Raw genomic sequence first — 27500 nt, forward strand, 5'->3', positions numbered from 1 at the left:
ATGACAGGCTTTCCTCCGGTTACACCTTTCAATCCTTTCTACTCTCAATTCCCCTTTCAGCGCAGAATGACCTCGTACGTAGGTCCTAGCGCTTGGCGTTTCAAGGTATTACTACCCCAAAAGCAATTCTCCTTGTATTTTAATACTTGACTTACATTTTTACGTATCTGTTTATTTTTTTTTTTTTTCATCTTTTATAATATCTGATCTCTTTTTGCTGTATTTCCCACTACCTTCGTTTACTTCATTCTAATGAACACCATATTCTTTGTGAGCTTGAAATTCCAGTTAGTTGTGTCCATGCTGTGGGCTTGTTCCACAAGAGTAAGGTTCATCCTCTGAATAATAATAATAATAATAATAATAATAATAATAATAATAATAATAATAATAATAATAATAATAATAATAATATCACGCATCACTAACTGATTCAGTGTTATTATTATTATTATTATTATTATTTATTTATTTATTTATTTATTTTTTTTTTTTTTTTTTTTTTTTTTTTTTTTTTTTTTTTTTTTTTTTTTGCTCTATCACAGTCCTCCAATTCGACTGGGTGGTATTTATAGTGTGGGGTTTCGGTTGCATCCTGCCTCCTTAGGAATCCATCACTTTTCTTACTATTTGTGCCGTTTCTAGGATCACACTCTTCTGCATGAGTCCTGGAGCTACTTCAGCCTCTAGTTTTTTTCTAGATTCCTTTTCAGGGATCTTGGGATCGTGCCTAGTGCTCCTATGATTATGGGTACGATTTCCACTGGCATATCCCATATCCTTCTTATTTCTATTTTCAGATCTTGATACTTATCCATTTTTTCCCTCTCTTTCTCTTCAACTCTGGTGTCCCATGGTATTGCGACATCATGAGTGATACTTTCTTCTTGACTTTGTCAATCAAAGTCACGTCTGTCTGTTTGCACGTATCACCCTATCCGTTCTGATACCATAGTCCCAGAGGATCTTTGCCTGATCGTTTTCTATCACTCCCTCAGGTTGGTGCTCGTACCACTTATTACTGCAAGGTAGCTGATGTTTCTTGCACAGGCTCCAGTGGAGGGCTTTTGCCACTGAATCATGCCTCTTTTTGTACTGGTTCTGTGCAAGTGCCGGGCATTCGCTTGCTATGTGGTTTATGGTTTCATTTTTCGTATTGCACTTCTTACATATGGGAGAGATGTTATTTCCGTCTATCGTTCTTTGAATATATCTGGTTCTTAGGGCCTGATCTTGTGCCGCCGCTGTTATCATTCCTCCAGTTTCCTTCTTTAGCTCTCCCCTCTGTAGCCATTGCCATGTGTCATCGCTGGGCCAGTTCTTTAGTCTGTCTCATGTATTGTCCGTGCATTGGTTTGTTGTGCCAGTCCTCTGTTCTGTCTGTCATTCTCCTGTCTCTGTATATTTCTGGGTCTTCGTCTACTTTTATTAGTCCTTCTTCCCATGCACTCTTATTATTATTATTATTATTATTATTATTATTATTATTATTAATAAAATAATAATAATAACTAATAATAATAATAATAATAATAATAATAATAATAATAACTGATTCAGTGTTCTCTCTCGGAATCATTGTTTCATGTTGGTCGCCATTGCACGAGTGTAGATAAACCCACTTTTTTTTCTTTTTCTTTTTTTTTGGTGGGGTTTTACTTGGCAGGAAGTGCTCTAATAATCAACGTGGCAGGAGCTTAGATATAAATTGCTTCTTTGGCTTGGTGCAGTCTCTTCGATGAATTATGTATATTCCGTTACACCAGTTTTGAAATTTGCTTTGTACTTTTCATTTGCACAATAATAATAATAATAATAGTAGTAGTAGTAGTAGTAGTAGTAGTAGTAGTAGTAGTAGTAGTAGTAGTAATCTTTTTCGTCGTATATGGATTATTTTTATGAATGGAAGAAGTGCGATATTCAAGTGTTGTATGAAATCGGTGAAAATGTCATTCAATCGCTCAGACGGGTATTCGAATCTTTTACTAGAGATGGTTAAACTTACTTCACCAATAAAGCGGAACTGAATATATTCTCCGATTTAATCGCTTGGACAAATGAAACTGCTTTGTCAAGACATTTGACGTTAATACCGAATGACTGTCGGTATTAACGCTCAATGTCCCTTGTGTCTTGGGAAGATTTTGAACTCTTTTGCTTTTTGATTCATTCATACTGAACATTTCCTCTTTCTTGTCTTGGATTAAGTTCTTGGATTGAAAACTGTTACCGGGAAGTTCTGTATTGCGCTTCTTTCAAAGTTTCTTAAGGTAGTGCATATCCCAATAGCCCCAATGATCCTTTCTAAGATCTACCAAAGATGATGTCTTGTGACCACTGTCTGTCTTAGAGCACTGAAACTACTTTGTGTTCTTTAAGCTCTGAAGCATCAAAATTACATTGAAAGTTTCAGATTTATATTTTTATTTTTTTATTTTATTTTTTTTTATCAAAGACCAATGCAGGCGGTAGCCTGATACCGCTTTCTAGCCCAAGCCCGAATAAAGCAAGAAGAAAGCAAAAAGAAAGGAACAGGTGGGGACTTGGAACTGGAAATGGAATATAAAATTTAGGCCAAAGACCAATTGCTGGGACCTGTGAGGTCATTCAACGCTGAAAATAATGGTAAAAAACAATTGTTAGGAGAGGCTGGAAGGTAAGTTGGAAAAAAAAAAACAGAATATGAACAGAGGTATAGTAAAAGGAATGAAAGGGGTTGTAACTAGGAGCCGAAGGGACGCTGCAAAGAACCACGAGTAATGCCTACGGTGCATCGCGTGAGGTACGATGTCTGCACTACACCACTACGGGGGGGAGGGAGGGTGGGAATTAACCAAGGGGAAAGCGTTGATCACTGACTGACGACGAAAGCATTTAGGTCAGGTAAGCTTTGGCATGTTTCTGGGTGCTACCTTAGTTCGCCATAATTATGGATCTGAATGAAAAGCAAAAAGAACCGTTGTGCACTGATTGAGAGCTGCGGGCATGCGTGACAACAGTAATGACTGTAAATGGCAAGGGTTTTATTAAATATTCTTTGACTGCACCCTTGCACAAAATGGGGAAGTCTCGGTTTGATTAGTGTGAAATACCTGCTCACTAATGTTCCGTGAGGTATATCTGCTTCAGTTAAATTGACCGAACCCTCAATGTGCGCATGCGCGTTTCTCCTCCGAAACAAAAGTTCTTGTAACGAAAAACTAACCTCCAGGTGACGTCACTACCTAGTTTAACAGGAACACCACTGAGTAATTCTTAATGTCATCTCAATTCTTTTGTTTCTACACTTGATTTCTGTCGGGGATGGGTAGTGTTGTCATCACCTCACGCGGTACACTGTAGGCATTACTTAAGTTTCGTTGAAGCGTCCCTTTGGCCCTGAGCAGCGACCAATTTCATTCCTTTTACTATACCTCCGTTCATATTCCTTTTCTTCTATCTGTCCTCCCTCTCCTGACAATTATTTCATAGTGGAGCTACGGGGTTTTCCTCCTGTTACACCTTGGCAACCTTTCAACGCCCAATTTCCCTTTCAGCGTCGAACGACCTCATAGGTCCCAGGCGTAAATTGTATATGCCAGTTCTAATTCCAATAGACTTGACATCGCAATTCATATACCGACAATCTCCCAAGTCACAAGGCTGGCTTGCAAAACTCACTCTTTATATATAGTATGTTTTTTTTTTTTATTAATTTGACCGGTGTGATTGACATCTTCCGGAGTCACGAGGCTGGCTTTCAGTCTCATTCGTCTTGTAAATAACATGCCTAAGAATAAGCTTAAGAATATAGTCCTAGATATCGTCATTCCTGTGTATGGCAGCTGTCACTGATGCGTTCAGTGAGTAATTTAGCGTTGCACTTTCCTGCCACTTAACAAAAAGATGTTTACGACCTTTTTTTCTAATGGGCATGAAATGGTGTCGATCGGTGTAGTTCTGCACCAAGTTTATTATTATTATTATTATTATTATTATTATTTTTTTTTATTTTTTTTTTTTTTTTTTTTTTTTGCTTTTATCACAGTCCTCCAATTCGACTGGTGGTATTTATAGTGTGGGGTTCCGGGTTGCATCCTGCCTCCTTAGGAGTCCATCACTTTTCTTACTATGTGCGCCGTTTCCAGGATCACACTCTTTTGCATGAGTCCTGGAGCTACTTCACGCCTCTAGTTTTTCCAGATTCTTTTTCAGGGATCTGGATCGTGCCTAGTGCTCCTATGATTATGGGTACAATTTCCACTGGCATATCCCATATCCTACTTATTTCTATTTTCAGTCTTGATACTTATCCATTTTTTTTTCCCTTTCTTTCTCTTCAACTCTGGTGTCCCATGGTATTGCGACATCATGAGTGATACTTTCTTCTTGATTTGTCAATTAACGTCACGTCTGGTCTGTTTGCACGTATCACCCTATCTGTTTCTGATACCATAGTCCCAGAGGATCTTTGCCTGATCGTTTATTTTCTATCACTCCTTCAGGTTGGTGCTCGTACCACTTATTACTGCAGGGTAGCTGATGTTTCTTGCACAGGCTCCAGTGGAGGGCTTTTTGCTACTGAATCATGCCTCTTTTTGTACTGGTTCTGTGCAAGTGCCGGACATTCGCTTGCTATGTGGTTTATGGTTTCATTTTTCGTATTGCACTTCCCACACATATGGAGAGATGTTATTTCCATCTACCGTTCTTTGGATATATCTGGTTCTTAGGGCCTGATCTTGTGCCGCTGTTATCATTCCTTCAGTTTCCTTCTTGAGCGCTCCCCTCTGTAACCATTGCCATGTGTCATCGCTGGCCAGTTCTTTAGTCTGTCTCATGTATTGTCCGTGCATTGGTTTGTTGTGCCATTCCTCTGTTCTGTTTGTCATTCTCCTGTCTCTGTATATTTCTGGGTCTTCGTCTACTTTTATCAGTCCTTCTTCCCATGCACTCTTGAGCCACTCGTCTTTACTGGTTTTCAGATATTGCCCCAGTGCTCTGTTCTCGATGTTGACGCAGTCCTCTATGCATAGTAGTCCTCTCCCTCCTTCCTTTCGTGTTATGTATAGTCTGTCCGAATTTGCTCTTGGGCGTAGTGCATTGTGTAATGTCATATGTTTTCTAGTTTTCTGGTCTATGTTGCGGAGTTTTGCCTTCGTCCATTCCACTATTCCTGCGCTGTATCTGCTTATTACTGGCACTGCCCCATGTGTTTTTTATGGCTTTTTATCATATTCCGGCATTGAGTTTTGAACTTGAGGTATCTCTTTGAGTCTCTGCATATATTCTTTCCTGATCGTGTCCTTCATCTCTTGTGTTTTATTTTATATCCCCTCCTTCCATTATTCCCAGGTATTTGGTATCCAGTCTCATGTATGTGTTTTGATGTTGCTCCCATCTGGTAGTTTTATTCCTTCAGTTCTCGTTACTTTGCCATTTTTGTATGTGACTAAGGCGCATTTTTCTATTCCAAACTCCATCCTGATGTCCCCAGATACAATCCTTACAGTCTGGATGAGGGTACCTATTTCCTTGATGCTCTTACCATACAGCTTGATGTTGTCCATGAACATCAGATGGTTGATTCTGTTGCCTCTTTTCTTGAGTTGGTACCCGGCATCCATCTTCTGTAGTACTTTTGTCATGGGAATCATGGCTACTACGAAGAGTAGTGGGGACAGTGAGTCGCCCTGGAAGATCCCTCTCCTAATATTAACCTGCTATATATTATTCCAGAGCTTGTAAGTATTGTATTCCAGTGCGCATTGTATTTTTGAGGAAGCTGATGGTGTTTTCCTCTGCCCATATATTTTCAGGCATTCTATTTAGCCATGTGTGTGGTATCATGTGAAGGCTTTCTTATAGTCTATCCATGCCAGCTTAGGTTGGTTTCCTTCTCTTACTGTTCTTCATTACCATTTTGTCTATCAGGAGCTGGTCTTTTTGTGCCCCTACACTTCCTTCTGCAGCCTTTCTGTTGGTGGGGATGGTGTTTGTATCCTCTTAGGTAGTTGTATAGCCTTTCGCTGATGATACCTGTAGTAACTTCCACATTTATTGGTAGGCAGGTGATAGGCCTGTAGTTACTGGCTATATTTTCCTTACTCTTTTGTCTTTCTGGACTAAGGATGTTCTTCCTTGTGGTCATCCTTTATTTAGGCGCATGTGATTTGTGATACAATGCTGGAGTTGTTCTGCTATTCATTTATTATTATTATTATTATTATTATTATTATTATTATTATTATTATTATTATTAAAAAATCCTCATAGTTAGCACGAGTCTTCAAATGGAGAAAAAAATCCACAGTTATGGTAAATATACATATATTTAGATTTAAAACTTCCAAGGATAGATATCGGAAATATGTTCGGTTCCCCTTATCAATAGATGATCAGGGGAACCGAACAGATTCCCGAAATCTATCCTTGGGGTATTATTTGAATGAATATTTACATTTACATAGCTGTGGATTTGTTTCTCCATTATTATTATTTTTTTTTTTTTTTTTTTTTTTTTTGGTCTATCACAGTCCTCCAATTCGACTGGGTGGTATTATTATTATATTATTATTATTATTATTATTATTATTATTATTATTATTATTATTATTATTATTATTATTATTCACATGATGTTCATTTGAAAGAAGCAACAGAATACAATAGGAAACAGGAAGAGAAAAGATTAGTTATTCGTATATAAAAAATAAATCAACATACCAATAAATAAATCGATAAAAACGTAAGGGAATAAAAAAAAACACAAGAAGAATTGCTCTAGGGCAGTAGTATGTATCTTCCCTTGAACGCCATAATAATCAGCTTTAGTATTATCATCATTTGAAACATGAATACTCTTTCTTGTCAAGTGTTCAGCGGTGTCGTGTCAGAACGTCACTTGACTAATAAAGTTCTCGATGTCTCGTTGAAAATGAACGAGGAGAGGCTGGGGGGGGGGGGGGGACGTGGAGAAAAAGTTATGATTGAGAGGGAGACAGGGAATCTCGAAGAGTGGGTGAACGTGTTTAAGTATGACCTCACTGACAAACGGGAGCGGTACAGAATCCACAGGGAAAGCACTTACATAATCTCATTATTATTATTATTATTATTATTATTATTATTATTATTATATATTCTAAGACGTCCACTATAATAAAAAATAAAAAAGTTGTGAGTTCGTGTATAATTTAAATACCCACCCTTTACAAAGCTTTCGAACCCTTGGGCTGAAGATGAACCCAGGGAAGGGTTCGAAAGCTTTGTAAAGGGTTTTTAGATCATACACGAACTCGCAACGTTTTTTTTTATTATTGTGGACCTCTTTAGAACATTATATATACTCGCGATAGAGTCCCCCCCCCCCCCCCCCCCCCCCCCCCCCCCCCCCCACAAAAAAACAATACTATTATTATTATTATTATTATTATTATTATTATTTATTATTATTATTATTTACCCTTTAGTGCATTTAAATAAAAGCGTGTTTTAAAAGAATTTCAAATAATTTTGTCATTTTATAATTTTTAGTTTTAACAGAAATTCATGATTGTGAAAAAAAAACTAAAATAAAATTGAACTTGATATCCTGTCGAGCCAAAGGTTAGAAAAATCCGTAGAGGTCACTGTAGGGTCGCTAGTGGTCACAGCTGACCTAATGCCCACGTAAGGTTGTAACGTCACCGGGACTGAGCAACCAAGCAAAATTTCAAGTCCATCGGACGAAGGGAACAGTTCGAAAATTGAGTTGCAAGATTTGACGACAGACAGATCAAGAAGTCAAGTTAACTAAAACCACGTCATAACAAAACTCTACAGAGAGCTTTTGGGAATCTGTTCGATTCCCCTTTTCAAATTACGTACCCATACTGTGGATATGTTTCTTCATGTCAAGACTCATCATGCTACTATGAGTCATTTTTATTATAATAATGTTTTGTTGAAAAGATGGCTGCATCGTGTGAATGAATCTTATAGTGAGCCTTCTCAGTTTTACTTCTGATCCGCTTCTCCTGCATGTTATCGTTGGCCAACAACTGGCCAGTGTTCATATTTTGGCAAAGAAAAATATGTCCCCTTGACCGTTAGTATTGTCGACCAATACTAACGGTTAAGGGGATCAAGTCATAAGGAAAGTTGAGGCCACTCGATACAAGAATACTCCGCGTGAAGCAGCGATGCTTGAGATATGGTCTACTTCCTTCCTTTCATTATTATTATTATTATTGTTATTATTATCATTATTATCGCAAAGTTTAACAAGATAGCTGAATCCCTTGTCTATACTCAGAAGTCTATCCTTTAAGATTATTATTATTATTATTATTATTATCTTATTAAAAGTAATGGCTACTTCAGCAGCGTTACACTTGTAGAGATTCTTCTCTATTTTGCGAATAGCGGCTTTTTTCAGTGCTACTTAAACAGGCTAGTAGAGCGCCTATAGAGGTCATGGTAAAATACAGGGTCAAAATAGGTGTAATATATTTGAATTTTACAGATAAACTATGATACCATAGTCATCAAAGTCATTAACGATCTCTCTCTCTCTCTCTCTCTCTCTCTCTCTCTCTCTCTCTCTTTCTTAAAGCGAGCTTTCGTCTGGAGCTGCCAGACATCCTCGGGCTGGGAAGCTGAGGGTGACTGATCTTGGTGCGGTGTCCGTCCTCCTTATATCTGTGGTTGACAGCAGGGGGTCTGCCATGCTTGTCTCCTATTGGCTGGTGGCGGTGAGTCTTGTTTTCATTGGCTGCCTGAGCCAGGTCTCAAGCCACTTTCTTCGGGCCGATGGTTGCGTTGCAGCATATCCTGCAGCCGCCTGGACCTCCTAAGCGGCGCTGTAACATTGATGGGCGTTGCGCTACGCTGTGGGACGTCACGGCTACTTTGATTTCCATCGGCTGCAGGAGTACCTCGTTCGGGGGCGTTGTCATCCATAGAGTTGTCATGATCGGTGGTGTCATTGTTGGTGGCAGGTCTTCTCATACTCGTAGGGAGGAGAAATTCTTCCTGCGTCGTATTCAGAGTAGGTTTTATTTGCTGGATGAGTAGCGCCTCCAGCAGGCGCAACCGACGGGCATCAGGGGCCTTCCCGATGATCTTCGTGTTCTTTATGATGACATCTCGGGAGATGGCCTCGTGATGTTTGGTGCGGGCGTGATTCTTTATAGCCCCCTCTTGGGCGTGGCACGAGAGTCTCTTCGACAGTCGCATGGTAGTCATACCTACGTAGGCGCCGCTGCATTCGCGGACTGGGCATGTATATTGGTACACTACATGCGTCTGCTTCAGGGGTTCTCGTACCTGTGGAGAGGGGTTATTTTTCATAATAAGATCGCGCGTCCTCCGGTTCTGGTAATATATGATTTAGGTCGATATTCTTGGTGTCGTCAGTCGGGGATACATTATCGGAAATAATTTTTCTTAATGGCGTCCTCTTCTTCACGGTAATGGGAACTCATGAAGGCTTTGTAGTACAGCTTGATATTATCCTGGGGCGGGGCTGCGGGCTCTCACTACCGTACCATTTCTCCAGGGCTGTGCGGACTTCCTTGCTGATTAATTTATTTGAGTACCATTATTCACAAGTACTTGGGAGGCGCGGTCGAGTTCCTGGTGAGTGTCCTGCCAGGTTGAGCAGTGGGAGAGGGCCCTCCTGACGAAGGCCCTGACGGTGGTGCTTTTGAATCTGGCGGGGCACTCGCTGTCTCCGTTGAGGCAAAGTCCTAAATTGGTTTTCTTTGTGTAGACTGAAGTACGGAGACCGTCTTCCGTCTTGCTTACAAGGACGTCGAGGAAGGGGAGCCGATCGTCGGAGCTGCGTTCGACTGTGTAATTCAGCACACTACACTGCTGAAATGCTTGACGGAGGGCTTCTACCTCATCCTCGGCGTCGACTTGCACAAAGATGTCGTCAATATAAACGTCCATATCTGCGGGGTTGCTGCATCCTGGCGAAGACCCGTTCCTCCACAGGTGCGGGCCATATAAAAGTTAGCGAAGAGAACCCCCAGTGGGGAGCCCATCGCCACGCCGTCCTTTTGGCGGAACATCTGGCCACGGTGGGTGGAGAAAGGGCCTTCTTGGTGGCATATCTCCAGCAGCGTACGGAGCGAGGCTTCCGGTATGTTGAGGGGCGCCGTCGACTGATTCCTGTAGACACGATCAAGGATTATATCTATGGTTTCGTCGACAGGCACGTTCGTAAATAGGGGACTCTACATCCAGCGAGGCGATAATCCCCCGGTACCAGGGGCGTCCTTGATGGCTTCTAAGAACTCTGCCGAAGACTGCAGGCTGTACCGACTCGGGACGTAAGGGGTCAAAACAAAATTTGGTTGAGGCGTTTAGCCAAGGCGTACGTAGGGCGGGCGTCTGGCTGATGATCGGCCGGAGGGGGTTTCCTTGTTTGTGGGTTTTTACATTGCCATATAAATAACCCAGGCTGTAGTCTCCTTGTATGGGCGGGAGGTGCACAGCATTTGTTGCAGCATTCACTGCGCTGATGACTCCGTTAGCCTCCCTCTTGATGTCGTCTGTCGGGTTCCTCGTCAGGCGCTCGAACTGCTCTCGTCAGACAAAATAGCATCCAGCTTCTCGTGATATTCGGCAGTATCAATCAAGACGAAGGCTGCTGTCTTGTCCGCGCGTCGCACCGTGATGTTCACTTTCTCCTTCAGTTCCTTCGCTGCTTTCTTCATCTCCTTGGTGAGGATCCCGCTGGAGTGCGAGCCCCTCTCTGTAAGAGCTTCAGCAAGTAGGAGGGGTTGAAGGGCGTCGGTAGTTCTCACGGTGCTCCGGGCTTCGAGTTGCTGGATGGAGTCTAGGAGCAACTCGATTTCGAGTCTCTTGTCATGAGGCCTGGGTCTCGAAATGAAGTGGCAATTAAGACCCAGCTTCAGAAGGGCGTCTTGGTCGGGAGTGGGGTCGTAATCGGTAAGGTTAATGTATCCTTGGGTTCGTTCAGGGATGCGGAGTTTGCCGCCGTTCAGGGAGGGGATGAGCTTTCGCAGGGCACCTCTCATCCGCTGTTTCATGTCGTACCTCCTGAAGGCGGGCGAGGGCTTCTATCGATGTTCCCAGGGTTTACGTTTTGGTTCCTCTCCTACTGGGTTGTCTACATCCGATGGGTATGTCACGTTCAGGATTTTCCAAAATTCGGTTGGTCGTCCGAGTCCATGACTACCTTCCTCTCGAAGGGCACCAGTGGACGTAACTGCTATAGGTCTTCCTCTCCTTACTCCACCTGGGCACCGGGGCTGCTTCTCACTCTTCTTCCCAACTCCTGACGCCAGTCTCTTGGTCTCGTCTCTGGATGAGGAGGGCACGCCAGTTTCGGTAGTCTTGATCGCTAGTTTTGCCGCTGTAGGATGGCAAGGGATTTTCTAAAGCTCCTGGTGTCCTCATTATTTCTGGGCTGACGGGGTCGTGTAGACCGAATTATAGTGTCACTTTAGGAAGCAGAACCCTCCTCTTTCAAGCATACTTTATTAAAAGTAATGGGCTACTTCAGCTAGCGTTACACTTGTAGAGATATTCTTCTCTATTTTGCGAACTAGCGGCTTTTTCAGTGCCCCTACTTAAACAGGCTAGTAGAGCGACATAGAGAGGTTCATGGTAAAATACAGGCGGGTCAAAAGAAAAAGGTGTTAGATATTGAAGAATTTTACCCAAGATAAACCTATGATACCATAGTCATCAAAAGTCAGTTAAACGATTTTCTCTCTCTCTCTCTCTCTCTCTTCCTCTCTCTCTCTGCTCTCTCTCTCTCTTTCTCTTTCTTTTTAAAGCGAGCTTTCGGTCCTCTGGAGCTGCCAGACATCCTCGGGCTGGGAAAGCTGAGGGTGGAATGATCTTCGGTGCGGTGTCCGTCCTCCTTATATCTGTGGTGACAGCAGGCGAGCAGGGGGGTCTTGCCCCATGCATTGTCTCCTATTGGGCTGGTGGCGGAGGTGATGTCTTGTTTTTTCATTGGACTGCCTGAAGCCAGGTATTCAAGCCACTTTCTTGCGGGCCGAGGTTGCCGTCTTTTGCAGCATATCCTGCAGCCGCCTTGGACCTCCTTCCAAAAGCGGCGCTGTAAACAAATTTGATGGGCGTTTATTGCCGCTACCGCTGTGGCTTTGGCTTAAAAACGCCCCTCAACCAAAATCTTTTGACCCCATTACGTCCCGAAGTCGGTACAGCCTGCAGTCTTCGGCCCAGAGTTTCTTAGAAAGCCATCAAGGACGCCCCATGGTACCGGGATTATCGCTTCGCTGGATGTAGCTAGAGGTCCCTATTTACCGGACAACGTGCCTGTCGACGAAACCATAAGATAAATAAATCCTTGATCGTGGTATACAGGAATCAGTCGACGGCGCACCCCTCAACCATAACCGGAAGCCTCGCTCCGTTAACGCTGCTCGGAGATATGGCACCAAGAAGGCCCCTATTTCCTTCCACCCACCGTGGCCCGAGTGTTCCGCCAAAAGGACGGCGGTTAGCGGCGATTGGGCTCCCCACTGGGGGGTTCTCTTGCGCAACTTTTAAAATTTATAGGGCACCGGTCCGTTGGTGGAGGAAAAACGGGGTTCTTCGCCAGGATTGCAGCAAACCCCGCCAAGATATGGGACGTTATATTGACGACATCTTTTGTGCAAAAGTCGACGCCTGAGGAGAGAGGTTAGAAGCCCTCCGTCAAGCAGTTTCTGCAGTGGATAGTGTGGCCTGGAATTACACAGTCGACGCAACGACAGCTACCGACGATCGGCTCCCCCTTCCTCGACGTCCTTGTAAGCAAGACGGAAGGACGGTCTCCGTTACTTCAGTCTACACAAAGAAAACCAATTTAGGACTTTGCATCAACGGAGGACAGCCGGAGTGCCCCGACCAGAGTTCAAAAGCACCACCGTCAGGGCCTTCGTCAAGGAGGGCCCCGCTCCCACTGCTCCCAACCTGGCAGGACACTCACCAGGAAACTCGACCGCGCCTCCCAAGTACTTGTTGAATAATGGGTACTCAAATTAAATTTAATCAGCAAGGAAGTCCGCCACCCAGCCCTGGAGAAATGGTTTACGGTAGTGAGAGCCCGCCAGCCCCGCCCCCCAGGATAATATCAAGCTTTGTACTTACAAAGCCATTCATGAGTTCCCATTACCGTGAACCGGAAGAAGAGGACGCCATTACAGAAAAATTATTTTCCGAAATGATGTCCCATCCCCGACTGAACGACACCAAGAATATCGAACCTAAATCATATGTTTAACCAGAAATTCGGAGGACGCGCGATCTTATTATGGAAAAATTTACAAACCCTCTCCACAGGTACGAGAACCCCTGAAGCAGACGCATGTAGTGTACCAATATACATGCCCCAGTCCGCGAATTGCAGCGGCGGGCCTACGTAGGTATGACTACCATGCGGACTGTCGAAGAGACTATCGTGCCACGCCCAAGAACGGGGGCTATAAAGAATCACGCCCGCCCGCACCAAACATCACCCGAGGCCATTACCCACCGAGATGTCATCAAAAGAAAGAACACGAAGATCATCGGGAAGGTCCCCTGGAATGCCCGGTCGGTTTGCGCCTGGCTGGAGGGGGCGCTACATCATCCAGCAAATAAAACCTTACTCTGAATACGGACGTCGCAGGGAAAGAAGGAATTTCCCTCCCTACGAGTATGAGAAGACCTGCCACCAACAATGACACCACCGATCATGACAAACTCTATGGATGAACAACGCCCCCGAAACGAGGGTACTCCTTGCAAAGCCGATGGAAAATCAAAAGTAGCCGTGACCGTCCCACAGCGTTAGCGCAACGCCCCATCAATGTTACAGGGCCCCCCCCGGGGGGCCGCTTAGGAGGTCCAGGCGGCTGCAGGATATGCCTGCACAACGCAAACCATCGGCCCGAAGGAAGAAAGTGGCTTGACGGACCTGGCTCAGGCAGCCAAATGAAAAACAAGGACCTCACCGACCACCAAGCCAATAGGAGACAAGCATGGGGCAGACCCCTGCCTTGTCAACCAACAGATAAAGGAAGGGGACGGACACAGCACCTAAGATCAGTACCACCCTCAGGCTTCCCAGCCCGAGGATGTCTGGGCAGATCCAGACGAAAAGCTCGCTTTTTAAACGAAAGCGAGAGACGAGAGATGAGAGAGAGAGGAGAAGAGAGAAGGAGATGAAGGAGGAGAGAGAGAGAGAGCAAAATCGGTTAATGACCTTTGGATGGACTATGGTATTCAATAGTTTATCTGTAAAAAATTCAAACTATATACAAACCTATTTTGACCCATGTATTGTTTTACCATGACCTCTATAGGCGATCTACTAGCCTGTTTTTAACGTAGCACTGAAAAAGCCGCTATTCGGCAACAAAATAGAGAAGAATCTATACAAAGTGTAACGCTGCTGAAGTAGCCAACTTACTTTTAATAAAGTTATGCTTGAGAGAGGGGTTTACTGCTTGCCCTAACGTATAATTATTATTATTTTATTATTATTATTAATTATTATTAGTTATTATCGCCATAGTTTAACAAGATTAGGCTGAATCAATTGGATTTGTCCTATTCATAAGTCTTATCCTTCAAGATTTGATTCATGGAATCCTTTGCTAGACTCATAAAAGCTTGTTCTTTTATGCTCTTGATTGGGAATTGAAAATTGGTGCGATGCAAAAGATAAAAATGTTGGACTAGGCTAACAAAAACACAAAAAAAAAAAAAAAAAAAAAAAAAAAGAATTATGAACAGCGGAAGGCCAGAGTGTAGGTGCAACCTTTCATTACCATCCAGCAGTATGTAAACATTACTGGTAAAGGGCGGCTCCTAACTCCCTATTACCACCTGACCTGGTTTGTTAAAAGGGGAAAAAAATTGTTATAGAATCACGTTTTAGGGACTTTACACAAGGCAATAAGAACACCGCCTAATGAGGAGAGAGAGACGAGAGAGAGAGAGGAGGAAGAGAGGACCTTACCTTTAGCCCTTTATCTGCTTCTGTTGTATTCATTAAAAATAAAATAAAAAAAGAAACAATTATACTTGCCGTAGGCCAAGGAATCTCTCGTGGACTCTCATCTAGAAAAAGACCTAAGAAAACGGTCGTTTGGGATTTGGGGTAGGAGAGAGAGAGAGAGAGAAGAGGAGGCGGACCACCACAACATACAACACACACAAAACACACACACCCAACACACACACAATATAGATATCAACTACTATATATATAAGATATATATATATATATATATTACTATATACTATATATATACATATGTATTTGTGTTTGTGTTTTATATAAGAAGAAAGAGGCACGAAAACACCAACCCATTATTGAGATATGTGTTATATGAGATACAGAAAGGACGAGAGAGAGAGAGAGAGGAGGACGCGAGAGAGAAACTAGAGAGAGAAAGTAACAATAATGTAGGGTGAATTATCTTTTATCTTTTTTAATCTTTTAGCAAGAGGCAGGGCTTCGTTAGTAGCGAGACGTTGTCTTTGGACAACTTTATTTTAATTGTCGTTATCCCCACAACGAGAGGCTTGAGGGTTCTGTTCGCTTTCTGAAGCCGAAAGATTCCTAAGTTCTAAAGTAACTCCCTTTCATCCTTTGTTTTCGTTTGAATTTTTTTCTTCGTTTTACTCTCAAACCGAAGAGCGAAACTTGTCTATATGACACCTTAGCTATTAGTTAATGCGCTGAGGAAAAGTAATTGTAATAATATATATTAATGTTTTATATAGGGTATTAAGTAATTGGATTTAATATATATTAATATTATACTATAATATATATATATATATTATATAGATAATATAATTACAAAATAATTATAGGGTGTGTGGTGTGAGGGTTTACTTTTAGAGGTTATTGTGAGTAGTGTATATATTCTTTATACACATATACATATGTATACATATATAAATGATCTTGGCAAAATATGTGGCTCTTTATCATACACACACACACACACATATACAATTATAATATGTATCCACACACATGCATCCTAAATACTATGCGACGCATGCGTAAAATAGAACACAAGTATGAGTGATGTGACTATATTATTATATGCCTATGCTTTTAGTAATTAACTACGTAGTCTAACGAAGTTTTTTGTATGGAACCAGTGGTTATTCATCAACGGGACCAACAGCTTTACGTGACTTCCGAACCACGTCGAGAGTGAACTTCTATCACCGAGAATCGAACCCGCGACCACCGAGGTGGGACGCTAATACCATACCAACCACGCCGCTGAGGCGCTGGAAAAGTGGCTGTGTGGGGGTGGGAGGGGTTGCAATTCTGTTAACATTATAACTTGATAATGAGCAAAGGGGTTTAATTAAAGACACTAGAAAGAAATAGACTCAAAGCGCAGGATTTGTCGCCATGGAAACTCACCCAAGTCGCTGATCTCACCCAAATGTTGAAGGCCGTTGAAAATATCTCCTTATCTGCCAAGTTTTGTTAATTCTTTAGAACCCGTTCGTGAGATATCTAGATAAAATGTTATTCCCTTGAGTCTCGTGTTTTGTCTTTTTTTTTTATTTCTTTTATTTATATCTTCCTTTATTCTTAAGTTCAGTCACATTTCTCCGGAAAGGTTGGTTGTAGTCATCATACGATAATTACAAAAGGGCAGCTTACTTAGTGAGGCACTAGCTTAGTTTGTGACTTTTGAACTATCAGTGATTTTAATCAACGTCATTAAAATCTATATGAAGGTTATTTGTAAACGTGTTGTGCACTTACAGTATCTTTTTATTTTATTTTATTTTTTTTTTTTTTTTGCTGAAAGATCTGAAATCAACAAATAACTTTAACCCAACTTAAATGCTTCATGTATCGATAACAAGAGGCGAAATAATTGCATTTTAAAGGCAGAACGAAAGTGTAAAGAATGAATGAATGGAAACAAAGGGCAAAATAAAAAGAAAGAATAAAAATATGAAATCAGGTCATCTGCCATAATTCGACAGAATATAATAAATCAGTAATTATTGTCTGAACCCCTTTGATAACTCTCAGTGACAAGATTGAATGATGAAACGGAAACATCAGTTTTCCTTCTCCTTTTCACGAGAAGATCCGCGTGTTTTTTTACCTTCCTTTTCGTGGGAAAGGGATTTTGGTGCTCGGATAATTAGCTTTTAATGTGGAAGTCAAGTAGCGAGAAAATCCCCTTTTATAAGACTGAGGATTTACCCGGAGGATTTTCGTTGGCCTGGAATATTCAGTCCAAAATTTCTTTGCGATAGCAAAACGTATAAATGCTTAATGGTAACGAAACACTGAGAGGATTTTTTCATAGATGAAAGTTCAGCGAATAACATTTTGATATTGCTGCATACTCTTTTGGTGCCCGAAGGAAGGTATTGCCGTCAGTGCATCTCGCATTGTGCACTGTATAGGCATGACTTAACGTTCTTTACGGAATCCCTTCGGCCCCTAGCAGCATTCCCTTTCATTCCTTTCTCTGCACTTCCGTTCTAATTCTCTTTATTCTTGCTTTCACATTTAAAACCTTATTCTCGGTTTCATATTTTTCACCGCTGAAATTTTAATATTCCATCCGTCACTTCCCAGAGTCCTTTTCTCACTTCTTTGCGATGGTTAACTTGGGGCTGGATATTGATCAACTGTTGCATATTCAATGATCTCTGCTACAGATTTTAAAATGAAAGCGTGAATTTTCCAGCAAATCGTCTCGAAATTCGGGATCATCTTTTTTCAGCCCTGCCCATCATTTAGAGGGGCAATGTTTGCGTAAATAGTCACATGCATAGTATCTATGTAATATGTATAATATAATATATATATTCGTGTATATATATATATATATATATATATATATATATATACATGTATCTATGTAATATGTATAATATAATATATATTCGTGTATATATACATATATATATATATGTATATATGTATATTATATATATGTATATAATATATATAATATTATATATATATATATATATATATACATATATATATGCATGCATGCTTGAAATCACCAGCATACATGATATAGTATATGGATGCGTATGTATGAAAAAGGGAACTGTATAAATCCCTCAGTATTTCCAAGACGTCTTCAAAGGGAATGATACATGATTACATACTGGTAGACATTTACACTCTATATCAGTGGTTCTTAAACTATTTTGCCTTGCGCCTCCCTCTGTATTATGTATAGATCCCGTAACCACCCCCCACCCCTGACCCCTGAATTTTTTGCCAACTATAAAACTATGAACAATATGTTGTCTATATGTATAGTATTATTTTTGTAGCTTATTATGAGTATAAGGGGGAATGATAGATTTTTTTTTCATTGCTGTTAAATTATTTATAAGTATGCGCTGTGCGATATTTCTATGGAATAAACAACGTTCATAGAAATCGGATAAAACAAACATAATGAAACCAGATTTTATCTTAATCCTTATTCAGATAGTTTCAGCATTATACAGATTATATCGATAGAAAATATCAGAAAAAGATATTTATATTTTGAATGATTGGCATGTTTTGAGTTAATAATTAGGAAACATGTAGAGGCAGTGATAATATTTTTGGCAATTTTGCAATTAACAGCACTAATTTAAAACATTAGTAGGCACCATCTGGCAACCCTACTTGCGGCCCCTTGGAATCTGGGGGTGGGGAGGGGGCCGCTTTCCAGTTTAAGAATCACTCCTCTACTATATGCTATAGTAGATTCACATCAACCGTGCATGTGTTGTCTAGGCCAGTCCCTTACGACGCTCCTGATTGGCTGTTGATAAGAAACTCTCAGTTTCCAGCCCTGTGAGTGGCTTATCAACAACTTGGAGGAAAACTATTTACACCTAATAAGCGACAAAAATGGGGTAGGAGCATTAACTCATTGGCGTCTAAGGTCATACTTCATGTTCAAACCTATTTATCGATGCAGGTGCGTTCACGCCTTAGCCCTAGTCCCGTGTCAGCTACCCATCTTAAAATATTTACATTTTACATATTCCTTTTGATATTTTAGTGGATCGAGTTTATACTATATGCCTTGACTGATATTCATATTTTTACTAAAGCGTTCGACAATCTCTCTAGCGCCTCAGTGGCGCGATCGGTATGGTCTTGACTTGCCACCTCGGTGCCCACGAGTTCGATTCTCGGCCATTCCATTGAGGAGTTAGAGATGTGTATTTCTGGTGATAGAAGTTCACTCTCGACGTGGTTCGGAAGTCCCGTAAAGCCGTTGGTCCCGTTGTTGAATAACCACTGGTTCCATGCTACGTTGAAACACCATACAAACAAACAAACAAAACAATGTTCCTCCCCAGTGTATTAATGGAATAAACTCTTTTTTGACCTTGTCTAGTTGATAAAATTATTTTTTCAATAACGCGAACGAAAATTGCAGTGTTCCCCTGCGTATGTTTTTTTATTCTTTTCTGATTTCTCTTCCAGTAAATCTTCCAATTTGACTCAAGTAAAAACATTTGCACGACTTTCCCATGATTTGGTTTACACATCCTTAAGTATTGTCGGGAAAGTTCTTTATAAGTGTTTGTTTCATTGTGTTGTCAGTGTTCTTAAATGCTACAATAACTCAGAAATTCTTAAGATAAGAATATCTTTGAATCATAAATATCCTCAATTATATAGTAAACCATATTACTATATAAGATAAACAAAGACTTTAGAACACCGTCTTCATCAGTGTTAACGTTAATATTGATAAGCTGCGTTCGAAAGTCTTTGCCTATTTTATATAGTAATATAGTTTACTATATAATTGTGGATTTTTATGACCTGATTGTTCGTCACTCGGTTGTGAATTTCTTAGCAATATCTTTAAATTTACGACTGTGGTAGTACAAACAGGTCTCTTATCTAGGTTCAAAATCTCCATCGCAAGCAACTTGAAGCTCACGGTGGTATGAATTTTCGACATTTGTTTTTTGTTTTTGTTTTTTTCGTTATTTTTACAGAAGACTCGGGAGAGTCCAGCTACTGACATTGCCATTTTGAAAATTCCAGGACTTGAGAATTTCTCAATTTTGATTCGACTCACGAAGCATACCTGTCAGCTTCCGAGAAAAAGATTCTGTCATCTCCGTTGGAGTATGGAATGTTTGAAAAGATATTTCTCTATTCGTTACTTTGAGGAATAAAAGTTGGAAATGTTTCGTATGAGGAAAAAGTGTTTCGTTCTTCCATAGGTTTGAGCAGTTATTCGTGTTGTCCAAGTTCTCTCGTCTTCAAAACACGATGCCAATACAGTGAATATCAAAACAAACACTACTTTTCATAAGGTAATCGCCCTTTGCAAAATAACATGATAAAATAACATTATTTACATTACCTACCAAACTTAATTTCTCGAAAAAATAGTTGTTAGTAAATATATAAATATATATATATATATATATATATATATATAGATATATATATATATATATATATATATATATATTATGTCAATGAATCTTTGCAGTATGAAATGATCCAATCGGGACTACTTGGCCCAATTTCTCGGGGAAAAAAAAATGTTGGTAATCATAAAGTGAAAAAAATTGATATAGCAATCCATCTTGGCAGCCTAAAATGATTTCATTGAAAGTACTTTTCCCAATTAGGAAAAAGAACACTTAGTAATCTGAAAAAGAATTTTTTTCAGTCCATCTTTGGGGTATAAAATGATGTAATTGTAACTTCTTGGCGTAATTTTTAGGAAAAATCAACGTTGATAAATCTGAAAAAAAAATCTAATATTGCCATCCATCTTGGCAGAATAATTGATAGATGGATTTTGTTTTCCCTAAATAAAATGGAGTAAAATTTCATGAAACCGAGCGCCCAGCCCCCTTAAAATTTCGGAAAGCGTTTTGTTTCTCCTAATGAAATGGGATGAAGATTTCGTAAAATCGACCCCCACCTATAAATCTTCTGGAAGCGGGCAGACATCATGATGAATTTGAAACAAATCTCCTTTAAGAACATCTATATTTACCCATCAGGATCGCGTGTCTTCCAGACTGCGGAATCTTGGGCCGCGAAACATTCCAGCGGGTTCCCTGGTCATCGTGCTGCCGTGCCCATGCCTGAGGAATGTCTTCGGAAACAGTTAATGACAAACTAGCAGAAGAATGAAGTTGCTATGATGGAAAAGTACTCGACTTTTTTGCTTGGAAATGAAAGACCTTCACAGCAAATCATAACCTTCAAAAAATTTAATTCGCAACTCTATTTCTTGATAGTAACCTTCAATTTCTGTGAAATAGAAACCTCCGCTAGCGGGCTTGTGGGTGTTAACAAACCTTTCACTGAAATGCAGTGAAAGCAAAAGGTTTCTTTTCGTTTTGATCAAATGACAATGTTTACCAGTAATGTGAGGCAGCTTTGTAATTCGATGACCAGACAACCTATTATTATTATTATTATTATTATTATTAATTATTATTTTTTTTTTTTTTTTTTTTTTTTTTTACTCTATCACAGTCTTCCAATTCGACTGGGTGGTATTTATAGTGTGGGGTTCCGGGTTGCATCCTGCCTCCTTAGGAGTCCATCACTTTCCTTACTATGTGTGCCGTTTCTAGGATCACACTCTTCTGCATGAGTCCTGGAGCTATTTCAGCCTCTAGTTTTTCTAGATTCCTTTTCAGGGATCTTGGGATCGTGCCTAGTGCTCCTATGATTATGGGTACGATTTCCACTGGCATATCCCATATCCTTCTTATTTCTATTTTCAGATCTTGATACTTATCCATTTTTTCCCTCTCTTTCTCTTCAACTCTGGTGTCCCATGGTATTGCGACATCAATGAGTGATACTTTCTTCTTGACTTTGTCAATCAACGTCACGTCTGGTCTGTTTGCACGTATCACCCTATCCGTTCTGATACCATAGTCCCAGAGGATCTTTGCCTGATCGTTTTCTATCACTCCCTCAGGTTGGTGTTCGTACCACTTATTACTGCAAGGTAGCTGATGTTTCTTGCACAGGCTCCAGTGGAGGGCTTTTGCCACTGAATCATGCCTCTTTTTGTACTGGTTCTGTGCAAGTGCCAAGCATTCACTTGCTATGAGTTTATGGCTTTCATTTTTTCGTTATTGCACTTCCTACATATGGGAGAGATGTTATTTCCGTCTATCGTTCTTTGAACATATCTGGTTCTTAGGGCCTGATCTTGTGCCGCTGTTATCATTCCTTCAGTTTCCTTCTTTAGCTCTCCCCTCTGTAGCCATTGCCAATTGTCATCGCTGGCTAGTTCTTTAGTCTGTCTCATGTATTGTCCGTGCATTGGTTTGTTGTGCCAGTCGTCTGTTCTGTCTGTCTTTCTCCTGTCTCTGTATATTTCTGGGTCTTCGTCTACTTTTATTAGTCCTTCTTTCCCATGCACTCTTTAGCCACTTGTCTTCACTGGTTTTCAGATATTGCCCAGTGCTCTGTTCTCAATGTTGACGCAGTCCTCTATACTTAGTAGTCCTCTCCCTCCTTCCTTTCGTGTTATGTATAGTCTGTCCGTATTTGCTCTTGGGTGTAGTGCTTTGTGTATTGTCATATGTTTCCTGGTTTTCTGATCTATGCTGCGGAGTTCTGCCTTCGTCCATTCCACTATTCCTGCGCTGTATCTGATTACTGGCACTGCCCATGTGTTTATGGCTTTTATCTTATTATTATTATTATTATTATTATTATTATTGTAGTTGTTTCATCTGCTCTTTGTAGTTTTTGGACGCCACTATTATTAATATTATTATCATTAAATCCATCTATCAATCAACTACAAACATTCTCTGTTGTGAAAGTTTCCTCATATAATAATTTTAAGAAGAGAGAGAAACGCAAACCTGATAAGACGACAGAAACAATAATACCGAAGGTACTTACATGGCTACGTAAGCTGATGGGACTTGTTCGGGAAAGTAACGATGCTTTTGGATGTACTTGTTTCGGGAACGTGAAGCTGACGGGACTTTTTGACGGGAGGGAACGTAAGCTGATGGGACTTGTTCAGGGAACGTAAGCTGACGGTACTTTTGTCGGGAACGTAAGCTGACGGGACTTGTTCGGGAACGTAAGCTGATAGGACTTGCTCGGGAACGTAAGCTGATGGGACTTGCTCGGGAACGTAAGCTGTGACTTGTTCGGGAACGTAAGCTGATGTGACTTGTTCGGGAACATAAGCTGATGGGACTTGCTCGGGAACGTAAGCTGATGGGACTTGTTCGGGAACGTAAGCTGACGGGACTTGTTCGGGAACGTAAGCTGACGGGACTTGTTCGGGAACGTAAGCTGATGGGACTTGTTCGGGAACGTAAGCTGATGGGACTTGTTCGGGAACGTAAGCTGACGGGACTTGTCGGAAAACGTAAGCTGACGGGACTTGTTCGGGAACGTAAGCTGATGTGACTTGTTCGGGAACGTAAGCTGACGTGACTTGTTCGGGAACGTAAGCTGATAGGACTTGCTCGGGAACGTAAGCTGATGGGACTTGCTCGGGAACGTAAGCTGTGACTTGTTCGGGAACGTAAGCTGATGGGACTTGCTCGGGAACGTAAGCTGATGGGACTTGCTCGGGAACGTAAGCTGATGGGACTTGTTCGGGAACGTAAGCTGATGGGACTTGTTCGGGAAGCTGATGGGACTTGCTCGGGAACGTAAGCTGATGGGACTTGTTCGGGAACGTAAGCTGATGAGACTTGCATGGGAACGTAAGCTGATGGGACTTGCTAGGGAACATAAGCTGATGGGACTTGCATGGGAACGTAAGCTGATGGGACTTGCTCGGGAACGTAAGCTGATGGGACTTGTTCGGGAACGTAAGCTGATGGGACTTGTTCGGGAACGTAAGCTGATGGGACTTGTTCAGGAACGTAAGCTGATGGGACTTGCTCGGGAACGTTAACCTTATTTGGGAACTTTTTCGTTCGGGAACATAAAGCTGATGGTAACGTTGCTCGTGGAAGCTGATGGGACTTGCTCGGGAAGCTGATGGGACTTGCTCGGGAACGTAAGCTTGATGGGACTTGTTGCGGGAACGTAAGCTGATGGGACTTGCTCGGGAAACGGTAAAGCTGATGGGACTTGCTCGGGAACGGTATAAGCTGATGGGACTTGCTCGGGAAACGTAAGCTGAATGGGTATTTGCACGGGAACGTAAACTGACGGGACTTGCTCAGGAACGTAAGCTGATGGGACTTGCATGGGAGCGTAAGCTGATGGGACTTGCTCGGGAACGTAAGCTAATGGGACTTGTTCGGGAACGTAAGCTGATGGGATTTGCACGGGAACGTAAGCTGATGGGATTTGCACGGGAACGTAAGCTGATGGGACTTGTTCGGCAACGTAAACTGATGGGATTTGCACGGGAACGTAAGCTGATGGGATTTGCACGGGAACTCTAAGCTATGTGAATTGCAGCGGGAACGTAAGCTGATGGGACTGTTTGCACTGGAACGTAAGTGGGGGTTCCAACGTAAACTGATGGGATGCAACCGGCAAACTGACCTGGGATGGGATTTGCACGGGAACGTAAGCTGATGGGAATTGCACGGGAACGTAAGCTGATGGGACTTGCACGGGAACGTAAGCTGATGGGATTTGCACGGGAACGTAAGCTGATGGGACTTGCACGGGAACGTAAGCTGATGGGATTTGCACGGGAACGTAAGCTGATGGGATTTGCACGGGAACGTAAGCTGATGGGACTTGCACGGGAACGTAAGCTGATGGGACTTGTTCCGGAACGTAAGCTGATGGTACGTGTTCCGGAACGTAAGCTGATGGGACTTGTTCCGGAACGTAAGCTGATGGGACATGTTCCGAAACGTAAGCTGATGGGACTTGTTCCGGAACGTAAGCTGATGGGACTTACACGGGAACGTAAGCTGACGGGACTTACACGGGAACGTAAGCTGATGGGACTTGCACGGGAACGCAAGCTGACGGGACTTGCACGGGAACGTAAGCTGACGGGACTTGCACGGGAACGTAAGCTGACGGGACTTGCACGGGAACGTAAGCTGACGGGACTTGCTCGGGAACGTAAGCTGACGTGACTTGCTCGGGAACGTAAGCTGACGTGACTTGCTCGGGAACGTAAGCTGACGGGACTTGCTCGGGAACGTAAGCTGACGGGACTTGCTCGGGAACGTAAGCTGACGGGACTTGCACGGGAACGTAAGCTGACGGGACTTGCTCGGGAACGTAAGCTGACGGGACTTGCTCGGGAACGTAAGCTGATGGGACTTGCTCGGGAACGCAAGCTTCCCAGTGACCTCATCCAGTTCAAGGTCGATGGCAACGAGGGAATAAATGTCGTAGAAAAGAATCAATAACAGCTCTTGTTCATCGGGAGCGGAAAAAAAAAAAAACTTGGCAGAAGATGTAGAGAAGCGCGCGCCAGGTTATTGTGTGCGAGCTGGTTATTCTGTTTGTGCGCGATTTTATTTATTTTCTTGCGAATTTATTTTTGTAGTTTTATCTTGGAATCGTATTGTGTAAGCATCCCTGGTCTGGGTCATTATAATGAATATATCTGCAATAATTTAGGATGTTATTATTATTATTATTATTATTATTATTATTATTATTATTATTATTATTATTATTATTATGTCTTCTGTGTTTTTTCTTAGAATGTCGTTATTGTGTAACCATGCCACGTTTGGATTATTATTATTATTATTATTATTATTATTTTATTATTATTATTATTATTATTATTTTTTTTTTTTTTTTTTTTTTTTTTTTTTTTTTTTTTTTTTTGCTCTATCACAGTCCTCCAATCGACTGGGTGGTATTTATAGTGTGGGGTTCCGGGTTGCATCCTGCCTCCTTAGGAGTCCATCACTTTTCTTACTATGTGTGCCGTTTCTAGGATCACACACTTCTGCATGAGTCCTGGAGCTACTTCAGCCTCTAGTTTTTCTAGATTCCTTTTCAGGGATCTTGGGATCGTGCCTAGTGCTCCTATGATTATGGGTACGATTTCCACTGGCATATCCCATATCCTTCTTATTCTATTTTCAGATCTTGATACTTATCATTTTTCCCTCTCTTTCTCTTCAACTCTGGTGTCCCATGGTATTGCGACATCAATGAGTGATACTTTCTTCTTGATTTTGTCAATCAACGTCACGTCTGGTCTGTTTTGCACGTATCACCCTATCCGTTCTGATACCATAGTCCCAGAGGATCTTTGCCTGATCGTTTTCTATCACTCCCTCAGGTTGGTGCTCGTACCACTTATTACTGCAAGGTAGCTGATGTTTCTTGCACAGTGTCCAGTGGAGGGCTTTTGCCACTGAATCATGCCTCTTTTTGTACTGGTTCTGTGCAAGTGCCGGGCATCACTTGCTATGTGGTTTATGGTTTCATTTTTCGTATTGCACTTCCTACATATGGCGAGAGATGTTATTTCCGTCTATCGTACTTTGAACATATCTGGTTCTTAGGGCCTGATCTTGTGCCGCTGTTATCATTCCTTCAGTTTCCTTCTTTAGCTCTCCCCTCTGTAGCCATTGCCAATTGTCATCGCTGGCTAGTTCTTTAGTCTGTCTCATGTATTGTCCGTGCATTGGTTTGTTGTGCCATTCCTCTGTTCTGTTTGTCATTCTCCTGTCTCTGTATATTTCTGGGTCTTCGTCTACTTTTATTAGTCCTTCTTCCCATGCACTCTTTAGCCACTCGTCTTCACTGGTTTTCAGATATTGCCCCAGTGCTCTGTTTTCGATGTTGACGCAGTCCTCTATACTTAGTAGTCCTCTCCCTCCTTCCTTTCGTGTTATGTATAGTCTGTCCGTATTTGCTCTTGGTGTAGTGCTTTGTGTATTGTCATGTTTCCTGGTTTTCTGATCTATGCTGCGGAGTTCTGCCTTCGTCCATTCCACTATTCCTGCGCTGTATCTGATTACTGGCACTGCCCATGGTGTTTGTGGCTTTTTATCATATTTCCTCCATTGAGTTTTGACTTGAGTATCGCCTTGAGTCTCTGCATATATTCTTTCCTGATCGTGTCCTTCATCTCTTGGTGTTTTATATCTCCTCCTTCCATTATTCCCAGGTATTTGTATCCTGTCTCATCTATGTGTTTGATGTTGCTCCCATCTGGTAGCTTTATCCCTTCAGTTCTCGTTACTTTGCCTTTTTGTATGTTGACTAAGGCGCCATTTTTTCTATTCCAAACTCCATTCTGATGTCCCCAGATACAATCCTTACAGTCTGGATTAGGGTATCTATTTCCTTGATGCTCTTACCATACAGCTTGATGTCGTCCATGAACATCAGATGGTTGATTTTGTTGCCTCTTTTCTTGAGTTGGTACCCGGCATCCATCTTCTGTAGTACTTTTGTCATGGGAATCATGGCTACTACGAAGAGTAGTGGGGACAGTGAGTCGCCCTGGAAGATCCCTCTCCTGATATTAACCTCTGCTAGTCTTATTCCAGAGCTTGTAAGTATTGTATTCCAGTTGCGCATTGTATTTTTGAGGAAGCTGATGGTATTTTCC

At 41.6% G+C, this 27500-nt stretch overlaps 1 protein-coding gene and 1 pseudogene across 1 annotated transcript in view; both read left to right on the plus strand.

Moving 5' to 3' along the window:
- Nucleotides 1-27500, plus strand: part of LOC135198460 (neuronal PAS domain-containing protein 2-like) — a 438864-nt gene that overhangs the window by 271458 nt on the left and 139906 nt on the right. The gene's annotated exons all lie outside the window — the stretch shown is intronic.
- On the plus strand, nt 23046-23579 carry LOC135198829 (uncharacterized; annotated as a pseudogene).

This window comes from Macrobrachium nipponense, chromosome 22, assembly GCF_015104395.2.
Source record: "Macrobrachium nipponense isolate FS-2020 chromosome 22, ASM1510439v2, whole genome shotgun sequence".
Lineage (NCBI taxonomy): Eukaryota > Metazoa > Arthropoda > Malacostraca > Decapoda > Palaemonidae > Macrobrachium > Macrobrachium nipponense.